This window comes from Acinonyx jubatus, chromosome C1, assembly GCF_027475565.1.
Source record: "Acinonyx jubatus isolate Ajub_Pintada_27869175 chromosome C1, VMU_Ajub_asm_v1.0, whole genome shotgun sequence".
NCBI lineage: Eukaryota > Metazoa > Chordata > Mammalia > Carnivora > Felidae > Acinonyx > Acinonyx jubatus.
Window position 1 is genome coordinate 9,595,611 of NC_069381.1, and position 12,907 is coordinate 9,608,517.

The 12,907-nt window shown below is 43.8% G+C and overlaps 1 protein-coding gene across 5 annotated transcripts in view; it reads left to right on the forward strand.

The window, feature by feature from the left end:
• Positions 1–733: 733 nt before the first annotated feature.
• PRDM2 (PR/SET domain 2) overlaps positions 734–12,907 on the forward strand; it is a 122,782-nt gene continuing 110,608 nt past the window's right edge. Inside the window, exon 1 of one of the 5 annotated variants that reach the window (XM_053203912.1) lies at positions 734–863. The gene's annotated coding sequence lies outside the window, so the exon portion shown is untranslated. Of the gene's footprint in view, positions 864–953; positions 2,028–12,907 lie in introns of those variants that run through there. The other 4 variants (XM_027060830.2, XM_027060824.2, XM_053203889.1 and 1 more) reach the window with 4 other exon arrangements.

Here is a 12,907-nt window from a genome sequence, read left to right on the forward strand (position 1 = left end):
ATCTTGAAGTGCTCACGGCTTTAGATACCACCCACATTTGAGAACCCCCAATTTTCTCTCCCTGACTCCAGACTCCTTTCTAACTACCTGCTAAACATCTCCGACTCAACCCAGTCCGCCTCCATGACAGCATTTATTCGTAGCCACCCAACCCATCTATTTGTAAATAATAAGATCCATCAGGACAAGGCCAATGTCACGTTCTGGGCCGGATGTAGCTGCAGCACCGAGAACAGTGCCAGGCACATGGTGGGCAGGCAATAAATACTTGCTCCAAATGAATAAGCAACTAAATCCAGGTGCATCTGCCCCCTTGGAGCTTGAGCTTTTTGGGTGAGGCAAGGTTGGTCCTTTTGAGACGCGCGAAGAATGGGATCGACGCTTCTTTGCCAGGAACTCGGTGATGAACCCATTTTTCGCCTCCCCGCACCTTTTATTAAAGGCTATAGATTCCCGTAGTAACTTTTAATCGTGCAGAATTACCTCCCGCCCCCCCGGGTGCGGTCGGGCTGGTCGTGGCGAGGCGAGGCGCCGCCCGTGGGGTCCGCGCTGTCCCTGCGAGGGCGACCGGGCGAGCGCGAGACCGAAGGGCGGCGGCGCCTCGGGGTCGGGGCGGCCGGAGGTCGTCGGGGCGCGTGCGTCCCGGGGTGGGTGCCCGCGCGGCCAGGGGTCGCGGCCCTCGGCGACGGCGCGGGCGGTGTGGGCTCTCGCGGCCGCGGCCGCCACCGCCCGACGTCACTTCCGACCGGAGCCAAGATGGCGGCGGCGCGGCCGCGGACGCCGGGGCGGGCGGAGCGGCGGCAGCGGCGGCGGCGCGGGCGGCGGCTCTCGGCGCTCTGAGGCGCGGGGCGCGGCGGGCGCAGGTAAGGGGCGGCCGGGACGGGCGGCTTCCGGGACGGCGGCGGGCTCGACGCCGGGACGCCCGTCCCTGCCCGCGAAGAGCGAGGCGGCGGCGGGGGCGACCCGCGGGGACCGGGCGCGCAGGGCCGGGCGGGCCGGCGGACGCGCCCCCACGGAGGACCGGGCGTCCCGGGCCGGCGGGGTCCCGGAACCAGGCGCGGGCCTGCACGGGGCTCCCCGCTTCCTCCCTCCCGCGCCCGAGCCCCCGGGCCGGCCTTCGGGCCCGCGGCGGCGAAGTTGTGCGGTTCGCTTTGTGGCCGTTGGATCGCCGCGCGCCCCGCGAGGGGGACGCATGTGGGCGGCGGGGCCGGGCGGCGGCTGCGAGTCCACCCGGGACCCGCGTCCCCGGACGGCGAAGGCGCACGCGGGGTCCCTGGGCCGTGCCAGCTTTTTGCTTTTTCTCTTTTGTGTTCAAGGCGAATGTGCCTTTCACACTTGCATTCTTAATTTGTTTTGTGTCTTGCGTCTTTGTGTTTCCTAAATAGTTTTTGTGTGGTTTCACCCTGCAAATTGTCTCCCTTCAGTATTCCTATCTCAGACCCACCGGTGTTTTGTTTTTGTTTTTAACAGACGTGCACTTATGTATTATTAATTTTGTTACTAAAGATATCCACGAACCTATTTTTTGATGGTGGCGAGTGAGACCCGAAGTGTAACTAACAGTTACGGGTATTCCCAAGTCTCGGTGGTTCCTTCCGACCCACGAGTGAGCCGCTGAACTGCGACTGGCCCCCTTTTGTCGGGCGGTGAGCTTGGGGAATAAACCCACATTTACCCGGGAAGCCCAAATTCCTTTAACCTCGCAGCTGAAATCCCCCGCCCCGAGAAGGGAGATTCATGCTGGCCCCTCATTTTCCATTCCGTGTTGTATTCAGGTTTTGGTTTTATTTCATAAGTGGAATTCCTTTGGTGAGTTCCAGTAGATCTTTAGGCCCCTTAAATCAGACCCTAAAATGGTTGTACCCAGAACACGACTAATATATTTCATAAAGTTTTTGTTTACTACAGGTTTATTGTTAAAAACAACCCTAACGTTGAACAAGAAACCTAACCTTTCAGTGATTCTCTTACCTACCATACCAGACTTCATATCCAAGTGATCAGATACGGCCAAGTATTGGGAAAATGTAAGGCTTTAGAATTTATTTCTAACATGTTATGCAATTTGTTGTACAGATAGATACTGAGGAGGAACTGAGACGCATAATCATGTTCTTTTTAAGTAGGGTTTTGTGTTTGAGATGGCATGCAGCTGCCCCATCATTCTCTAGAAGCTTCCTTACAAACGTGCAACCATATTCATCATGTGTAGAATCTCATTGTAGCCTTGAGAGGACCTTTAAAGATGATCTGATTAAACACTCATTTCAATCTATAGAAGCCGAGACTGAAATTCACACGGGGACTAAAATGGTTCACAGCCTCTGTTATTCCAGGGCTCTTCTTTTTTTCCGCATCTCTTTTGGTTTGATTTAAATAAGTTAATACATTGAAGTGTTTAGAAGAATACCGGACACATAATAACAACTCTGTGAAAGTTCGCTTTTGTGGATTCTGAAGGTGGTTTCTTTAATTGAAAGGTTGGCATATTCAGATTTGTTTTTTTCTCATTTTGTGGACGGTTCCTGAAACAGTACGGTTTAAATTTGTATTTGTGATAATCTATTCGCTTTGTAAGTAAAAAACTAACAAATGATTCTCAGTGTAGGATGATATGAAAATAGAGAAAGGCACAAAGAAGGAAAAGAAACCAGCTCTGATCTTCTTGTTCTTCAGATAACCACCGTTAACATTTTGGCGGACCTCCTCCTTGTCTGTCTTGTGCATGTGTGTATTTCTTGTATGTATTTATTTGCTTTTATATTTTATGCAGAATCGATACCCGCTTGTGTATATTATCCATAACCTGTCTTTTTACTATATTGTGAGCGTCTATTCATGCCATTAAATATTCTTCAATGTGATTTTTAATGGCTGTGTAATATATGGATGGGCCATAATTTATTTATCAATTCTGTATTGATCGGTCAGGTTTCTAAGGCCTGAGATTCTCTCTTCATTAAGATTGTTTAGGTTTTTCCATTGTGAATTTTGAAGTTTTGTCATCTTTTAAGGTATGTGAAAATGTAAATTCTGTTTTTTAGCCTCTCAATAGGTATTTTTCCTGCCAATGCAGTTATAGGAAGCAGCGCTCAATTTCAGCTTCCTTTTATTCTCTTCTCCCTGAGCCGGGTCTGTGCAGTTCCATATGTATGTATGCACGCATATTCTTTTGATGATTATTTTACGTTAGATGTTTATTTATTCATGGGACTGTTTCTTTAAGCTGCCGATCTCTTTTCAAGTTCCAGTTCTGATTTACAAACCTTTTAAGTCCCGTTAAATCATAGACTTTCCGGGATGGAAAGCACCTTAGGTTATTTACTATTTTTGTGTCTTCCAACTTGCTTTTCATGCTATTTTTAATACCCAGGCAGGGAAAAAAAGCCTGTGGGCTGCATGGGAAAACTCCATAGTGGGGAGTGCAAGGGGAGTAGGTGGACGGTAGGGGGAAATTGTCAAACTTGTGAGGCGATGCGCAGATACAGGGAGTTTCCAGATGATGGGGACGTTACCTGACAGTCATTACTGCTGATACTGCTGACGTGTGGCCAGTGCTCTGTGGTTTGCGTGGTGCCTGTCAGTCACGCTGTCACTCCTCATAGCATTTGGTTAGAGATCTGGCTCTCTCCTTCTGAAGTGAGAAGTTTATAATTAGAGCCGCTAAAATCATCTTCCTAGAGCGACTGAACGCTATGGACTCCATTACTGAAAAAGCATCACTTAGGTTCCGTTAAAGCAGGCTTTCTTGACCTTGGCACGATTGACAAGTGGGGCTGGATAATTTTTTCTTTTGGGGGCGGTCCTGCACATTGGAGGATGTTTGGCAGCCTCCCTGGCTCCTACCTGTGAGATGCCAGTAACAGCTCCCCCCCGCCGACACAGCTGATGAAGCCTCCAGACATTGCCAGGTGTCCCTTGGTGGGGACCCAGTTGTCAACCACAGCCTTAAAGAAAGGCCCATCTGATGGGATGGTTGAACCACTAAAGCAGTTTATGGAATCGCTTTAGGCAACGAACTGGAAGAATAGACTACGGTTTACATGAAGCCCACCTTGAAGTTGGGGAATAGACTTACTCCCCCGTGGAGGTTCCTTCCTGTGTGTGTGCCTGTGATTTTATCGAATCGTACACTTTTCAGCAGTTCTGTGGCAAGAGATAAAGCAATTTGAGATATCCTGGAGAGTATGAAGGAGTTTTCATGACATAGTCTGTAGATTAAATTATTACGGATTTAAATCAATTTGTATAGAGTTGATGCGTGGTGAATAATGTAAGCTTGTTGCCTGTTCTCCCGAATGGCACAGAAACAACCGTCTTCTGGAAAATGAGGGTGAAGCAACCCCTTGAAGATTGATGTAGGCGGCCAGACTAGTTTTTCTAAGATCTTTCCCCGCCCGCAACCAGTTCAGGTTATGCATTGAAAGCGATAAGTTTGTCCTGAGGAAATAAAGTTTACTTTTGAAGTGCTTACCCAACTTCAGCTTATTACTTTATAATTTAAAGATAGCTATTGATCTTCATGGCATACATGCATCATTAATGCAACTACCCCCAGGCAAAAAAAGTATAGGTTATCAAATCTACATTTGCAGTCTTTGGAGGAACCGAATAGATTGAGTTTTTATCGTGGCATAAAGAATTAGCTAGAGCTTAGTGATAAGGAAAACGTAAAAAAAAGAGATGTCCTGTTGGACCACATTTGGTAATGGGGTGGTTTTCTCAATTACGGAATATCTGCGTAATTTCGCTGGAATGAATGCATGTGCCATTCGAGTATGCTTTCTTAAAGAGAATGCCTTTCATTCCTCACCCCACTTCCCTGAACTGTGAATTAGTTATTGTACGTGGTAAATCTGGTTCCTTTGGAGTGAAATATGCTTATCGTATTTTCCTCAGTACCGTATAGTGTTTATTCTCAGAGTCTCGGTTCATGTCATACCTATGCTGTGTTTCATTTATTAGTCTTTTTGGAACGTGCAGTAAAGGCGGTTTCACTGAATTACATATTTGCCAGCCATTTTGGTGAAAAGAATATTTTGGAGCTCTTGCACTAAATTGTACGATAGGCTTTGCTTTGAAAGAGCTAAATTGCTTCTTGGCACAGCTTGCCTGAAATATGTAAAGCTAAGTGCAACTGTTAGTTTGATTATTGTGGGCAGCTTGTCTGGGAATTGGTAAAACCTACAGCTTTTCCGTGTGCGTGTAAGTAGTTCCACTAAGACGACATTAAACTCTGGTGGGAAAACTCCATGGCATTTTCAAGTAATTTAAATGATGCTATTAAAATTGGAAAAGAAATTGGAGGTTCACCAAACCCTTACATACTTCAGTGTGGATCCTGTGCATTGCCCGGGAGGTTATTAAGACAGTATAAATCAAGTGTAACTTGGAGTATCAGTATAAATGTGACATTCTGAACGTTTCTCTGAGGCTTATTTTAGGGAATTCGCTATAATTCAGAAAGGCCTAGTTTTAACGTACATCTGAAAATAGGAATTTTAAGAAGGGGGGCTCTTGGGATAAATTTAGATTTTTAATTATGAAGCTGTCTTACCATTTGTTAGAGGACATTGAGCAAGTCAGTTTTATCTGTTTTGGGAGAGGACTATCGTATCCGTGCGGTCCCATAGTAATTTAAATGAGCCCTGCCTGGATGCACAGAATAAACCGTATCACAGATTGAGCGCAGGGCCTGGGTTATTTCTGGCAGTGGTGGGGGGCAGGTCGGTTATCCTCTCCTCTTCCTGTCTGTAAAGTGGGGACAATGATTACTTCTTCCTTTCGTTGGGATGTTCTGAGGCAAATAGATGAAGAATATGAAAGCAATTTCAGTTACTTTAGGTTTTTTCAAAAATATTAACAGCGTTTTTCTTAGCTACTTCTCTCAGTGCAGTAAGTCTTGTGGGATAACATGGCAAAATTATCGCTGAGAGAAACCCTTCCGAGTTACATCTGAGTCCTTAAGCTTTTTGCCTCCTCCCCCCACCCCCGCCCCGAACATGGTGGAGGGGGCAAGTTTCTTTCTAGTCCCTTCCATGCCTGTCATAAAGCCAAATCCTTAGTCTTCTCTTCTCTGTGGATATTTTTTCCTTTGGCAGTTTCTTTAATCCCTAGGCACCCCATTGTGGCTGAAGACTTCTAGATCTCCGTCCCCAGCCATCCCCACACTTGAAGGCAATCTGTGCTGGGACTTTTTTCCCCTCATTTAATGGATGCAGCTTTCTGTGTGGACGTCTGGCCTCTCCTCAAAGTCTAAAATGGAGCTCACCACCTTCCACTTAAATACTATCCCTACTCTGGCTGCTCTATCTTTAAAAACCTACTCATTCTTCCGCTCAGTCACGTTGCATATTCTGGACTCCTCTTCACCATCTCTTTTTACTTCCTGTTTAGTTCGAAGACACGTTTTGTCTATTCTTCCTGTGTGTGGCGTCGGTCATATCAGACCTTCATCACATAACATCTTGGATTCTTAACCGACTTGCCCAGTCCCAGTCTTTCTGGCTGCCGTCTCCCCACCTCGCTCTTTCCTGTCCATTTAGTCTTTCTAAACTGTTAGACGTTGTTTTGTTTGTAGCATTCCTCAGTCAGAAACTCCCGGTGGCTCCGCGCTGCTCATCCCAGGTGGCGGAAGCTGCTTGCCTGACAGTCAGTCATGGAATCAGGCTCTTGGCCCTGGTCTCCCAGGTGCACGTGTTCACGGGCTCTGCCTTTAATTCCTTTTGCGTCTTTCCTTAAAGACCTCCCGGGCTTTTGGAGTGGGTCCAGAGGGAGAATGGGTGGGATAATAACTCCTCACACGACATCTGGGGAGCCTGACCCACAGGGTCAGATTTACATTTAACCTGGGACTCACACCCCTCCGGAACTCTCCCATTTAATCTGTTAGTGCTTTTTGCACACAGTCTCGCGTGAGTCGCGCTCTTTGGTTTACCACTGCTCATAGTACCAAGAGATAGGCTTTCATTCTTTCTATCATAGGCGGGGGAGTTACATATCTTTACCTTGAAACGAGAACTACAGATGATTTATTTGGAATCCTGCTTTCCCTTAAAAAGTAAAAACTTATGTATGTACCAAAGCCACTTAAACTGCAGAGCAATTCACAAACATTGCTCTGCAGACAGTAGGTGTTGCTGTTCTTTCAAAACGCTCTTGAGAACAGAAGTACTTGCATATTTAGAGGAGCGACCCTAAACCTCAGCCTTTATTTAAAGTGGAGTGAGTCACTCCCTCCCAAAATAATAAATACCTTAATAAACTCTTGGGAGAAGACCTTGAATCTTGTGGTGACATAAAGCGTGTCTGGGATCTTAGCAAGGTACGGTGGAAGTTGTCAGTCTGTCTGGGATAACTTGCAATTTTACTTTAGGTTCTTCGCTGATGAATTCAGGAAGCCTTGTCATTTCCGTGTAGCTTGTGGAAGATGAGTTTTCCTACATATTTTATTGTGTGGGAAAAACCAGAAAAGCTGTCAGCAGCCACTTGTAAGGTGATTGCGTTCGCTTGCTTAGAGAGTCCTTGCGTGAGAAAATGAATACTTGAGTGCCAGGACCAGAGCATCGTGTTGCAGAAGGTTGCTTCCGTTTTCCAGGAAATTGACAAGTATTTTGTAGGGTTCCTGAAGATCCCTCAGTTTTAAGTGTTTAATCACAGAAGTGACATCTGTATTGGCAATGCCAGTGGAAAAACATTGACTCAAAGGGGTCAACTGAGAAGTCCTTGTATTTTAGGGATTGTGAAATGAACTACCATGTGGCATCTTGCTTTAGAAATTTTGTGTTTGAGTTGGAAGCGTGACATTTAAATGTTAGGGAAGACTTAATTTTCCTTTGAAAAGAACTTAAAAGTTTTGCATGTCTAACATAGGGAAATATCAGAAAAGTATCATTTTATAGAAACTGCTTTGGTTTGAATGCTGTTTGGCAGAATGTACAGCCAGCATTTGGTTAAGCTGAACTTCTAGGAGAGATGGGAGCCCAGCTGTGTTACAGAGCTGGGGGCTGGCATTTGTGTTCTTACCCACCCATCTCCCCGGGTGGAGTTTTACATCTAGACTTCTTATCAGGTAGCATTGAAAATAAGGAAAGGAAAGTAACTTTTTTTTTTTTAATTTTTTTTTCAACGTTTTATTTATTTTTGGGACAGAGAGAGACAGAGCATGAACGGGGGAGGGGCAGAGAGAGAGGGAGACACAGAATCGGAAACAGGCTCCAGGCTCTGAGCCATCAGCCCAGAGCCCGATGCGGGGCTCGAACTCACGGACCTCGAGATCGTGACCTGAGCCGAAGTCGGACGCTTAACCGACTGCGCCACCCAGGCGCCCCGAAAGTAACTTTTTAATTCAAGCGTATTTTAAATTGATGGAGTTAGTTCATCTGGGAAAATGGACAGTGATTCTTTAGTTTTTAGTGCCTTGAGGAAGGATATCAGAGGAACATGTTAAAGTGGGCATAATATGTTTTAATTTCTGTAGAGAAACTGGGTATTTTAAATTGTGGGGTTAGAGGGTATTATTGTAGAAACGCTAAACAAAACCTGAAATTTGTGATGTAATTTAATATGATGACATGGGTGTATAAATGTAATCAAAAGAAAGGAGAGCATTTGTTAGTAGCTGCCCATGACATAAACCACGTAAGCGATAATCAGCATTTGCTATACGTTTATGAGAGCTAAGCTAGCTCTTCATTAATGGGTGCTTGAAGCAATATTTTATGAAAAAGTTTTCTTGAGTCTCTCTCTCTCTCTCTTTTTTTTTTTTCCTGTAGAGATATTCTAAGGGAGGAAAAAACCCCCAGGGCGCCATAATCTAAATTCGGCTTTATAGTACTTTCCTCGCACATCCACAGATCTCTTAACATTCTTCCGTGGTGTTAACTTACATATTTCAAACAAAAGCTCTAATCAACCTCATTTTCTCATTGATTTCTGCAGCTCTGAAGCCATTCAGAACGGCAGACTTTCTGTTTTTTCCCCTTCCTTCTTGTTGAAACCGTGTTGTCAGGATCAGATTCTCCCACCAGGAGTAGATTCGCTGGACTCTGCTTCCCTATTTAGGTTTGTGTCAGGACACCTTGCTCCAAGAATTTGGAAGATCAGGCCCTGGGGTATTTTTGTCCATAGTGTTCTAGGCCTCGTTGGGGAAATCGCTTCATTGAAGTAGGAGAAAGTACGGATTTATTTGTGAGCGTTCTCTTCAAATCTCGTTTACTTTTAAGGCAGAGAAATTCCTGTGTGATATAGTGTGTTGCATGATTGCCGTTTTGCCTTGGGTAGAAATGGTTCTAGATGGGGAGAGAGGCGGGAGGGTGGGGTGTCAAGAAGCAAGAGTTCACACTGGCCGAATCTTTGCCGTCTTCTGGGTCTCTTTCTCTTTACGCACACAACGGGTGCACGTGACCTCTTTATTCCTAAAATGATAAATGTATCTGGTTTGATTTTTCACTTTGGCTGATTTAATATGGTAATAGAATCTGCCTTTTATGAGGGGAGTTGGGAGTATGTTTTTTAGTGTGAAACTAGATGTTCTAGATGATTATTCTTGTGAAATTGTGTTTGTATTTGACAAATTCCTGGGCAGATTCAGTATTTATGAATTATGTGTTTTTGCTTAATCTGAATAAGTGCCAACTGTTTTCGTTATTGATACCTAGAGTTTATAGATTGTAACTTGGTGATTCCATTCTTCTGGTAGGAATTAGGAGTGGTAGTTTTGAATGTCAAATATGCTAGCTGTGTTTGTAAATTAATGAAAACTGCTTTTGAGAAGTCGGCATAGTTTAGATATTTTTACTGTTTTCTCTAGAAGTTTCTGGATTTCAAGAATCTTCTGGTCAGAGTAAGTTGAAATCAGTGTTAAACACTGTAAATATACTCCACTGAAAGCTGAATCATCTCTGCATTTGCTACAATGATACTTACCATGAAAGATCTACTTTATGCTGTGATTAGTTTAGAATATATATATATATATATATATATATATATATTTATCTTATATAGGCCATAAACTTTGTAAGACTTCTTTCACAAATTGGTATTTAAATTTTTTTTTTTTTTAACTTTTATTCATTTTTGAGACAGAGAGAGACAGAGCATGAACGGGGGAGGGTCAGAGAGAGAGAGAGACACAGAATCTGAAACAGGCTCCAGTCTTGATGTTACAATATGCATTTTTTTATAACTTAAAATAATTATAAAATAATATTAATGACTTTGTTGCAAATTTAATTAATTATTTTCCAGATAGCTCCAAAAGATCTAAAATGACCCGAGAGAATAGTTGTAAAATAACATCAGTGACTAAAAGGTGAATATGCAAAGCAAATCAAATAATTATCTTCCTAATTCTCCCCCTTCCTTCTCAGATTTAGACTGATCGTAAAGAATCTGCTGTTGCTTTTACTTTGCCTCTCATGCAGTTTTTGTAGATGGACGGATCTACAAAGGGTAGATGTGACTGTTTAACCTGTTCTGTGTGTTGCATTCATGTTACTTTGTGTTTGTCTTCAGTTTAATCTGCCTTATCTCTGAGGAAGGGTGATGGGTGATGGTGGTGTGCCCCGGTGGGGCTGCCGGGCTGGTCTGACCCAGGGACGGGGATGTCCCACGTATCTCTCCCTTTTCTGGTCCCTGGCCTCCATGTCAGAAGACAGCAGCTTACGGTTCTTGACGTTGTCTTGCCACTTCAAGGGACCATTGTTGGAATAAAGACCCTAATTATTTTATGGTTGCTGCATTGATACTGATCATGTATAATCAGGTCATCTCTGTAATATTAAATTAAATACTTGTGAGGATGATTTGCCCTAGAATTTGGAAGCAATATCTTGAAAAGTTAAGTACGTGTATATTATTAAAGCCATGGATATGTAAAATCAAGATCAAGCTCTTATTTTTCTAAGAATGTATGCTATTAGTAAAGTACAGTTGATGATAAAGATTCCCATACTCTTAGTCTGCGTATCTGCCTCATGTACTTTATCTGATAAATGTCAGCAAGCTGGAATTCAAGGAGGTTTGGTCAGGTACAGAAATCCAAAAAAGAAACTAAGGCATAAGCCAGGGTAGGAGAAATCCTCGTGATTTTAAGATTTTCAATATTTGCCATTGGAAAACCAGAGGCACTGACCTGTTTAGCTATTTTTTTCCCCCTAACTTGATAGAATTAGTAAGTTTCAGTGATAGGTATGGAAAGATTTTTCTCTGCCACTGCACTGATAGGATTGTTGGTTCAAGTTTGTACATATGATAAAACTTTGACCTTGAGATTCTATGTTAGTTAAGTGGGTATGTGAAAATACTGCTGTTGAAGTCAGCACTGAATATGAAAATAGGTAGGATTGCCAGGACGCTTCCACAGGGGTTTTGCATGCTGGAGGAATCCAAAGTTACTTCAGTAACAACTTTCAGAGTCTGTAGTTGCTTTTAAACGTGTTGTCATATTGCAGCTAGTTACATGATTATTACAGTTCAGAGGTTCTCAGCTAGGAGGTTATTTGGGAGGTGTGTAGGTATTTGTGATTTTCAAAACAGTCAGAGGCACTGCCGGCATTGATTGTGCAGGCATGGCCATGGCCATGATAGAAGGGACAGACAAGGCCATGGCCATGATAGAAGGGACAGACAAGGCCATGGCCATGATAGAAGGGACAGACAAGGATTAGTTGCCCAGTCCAAAATGCAGTGGTCTTGTATTGAGAGCCACTGCCAAATTCTCAGTTCTTGTGTTTCACATCCCTTGTTTTCAGTATAATTTAGTAAAAGATTTAATTTTTAAAGTATCATTTGAGAAGTCAGTGTTGGATTTGCAATGCTTTTCACGTAAAATATTTTAGATATATAATTGACGATGTCGTGAGTTAAGAGAGAAAAAAAATGAGACTCTGGTTTTTGGCAATTGGGATTAGAAGTGATGGAGAGGAGGGTCCAAGCACGCATGTATATAAGTGAACTCTTAAAAAAAAAAAAAAGATGTTACGATCCTTTTCTCTGGAAAGAAATGATGAGCGGATTCCTATTAGGACAAGGAAGGAACAGATAGTGCGGAAAGTCAGAGAGAAGCTTATTAATCATTTAACAACCTGAATTATGTTGTAAATTTTTATTAAGAGAAAGTGAGATTCATTGAGAAACAAATGAAAGACTGAAACGTTCTGAATACTTTAGTATTTGAGTTCTTTGGGATTAGAGGCCATAGTATCTCAGTTATTTGTGCCTGTGAACCAGCAACTACAAAAGGGGAGGGAAAGGAAAGGAAGAAAATGTTAAGTGAAGAGGAAAAAAGCAAGGAAAAGCAGATGGAAAGGAAGAGGCAGCATCTCCTTCGATGACAGAAAATGGCAGCTCCAGCCTTCCTTGTCCTTAGGATAAAAATCTTGGTGTCATCCCTGACTTCCTCTTCTTTCATACCTGATATCTCCGGTGGCAGCAAATCTTGGGGGCTCTGTTTTAAAAATATATCCGGGATCTGATTACTTCTCACATCTCTTCTGTGCGGGCCAAGCCAGCATCATCTCTTGCCTAGATTGGGGCATTAGCCTCCTGAGAGATCTGCCTGCCTCCACCCTCTTCCCTTACAGTCTCTTTTTAAACCTAAGTCACGTGAGGTCGGCCACCTTGAGCCTCCCAACGGCTTTCTATCCCTGGATGGAAAAGCTCCAGCCATTCTGGTGAGCAGTGCTTACCTTGCTAAACCCATACTTTATCTGCCTTCCCTGCCTTTCTGAATCCCCTCCTCCACTTTCCCTGCCTCCATCCTTGCCCTCCCTGAAACACCTGGGCATGGGCATGCTGCCGAATGGGGTTTCTCACTTCATGTTCCCATACCGTCCTGGCCCATAGCTCTTCTTCCGGCTTTTATGCAGATGTCCTTTTCTTACAGTGGCCTTTTCTGACCATA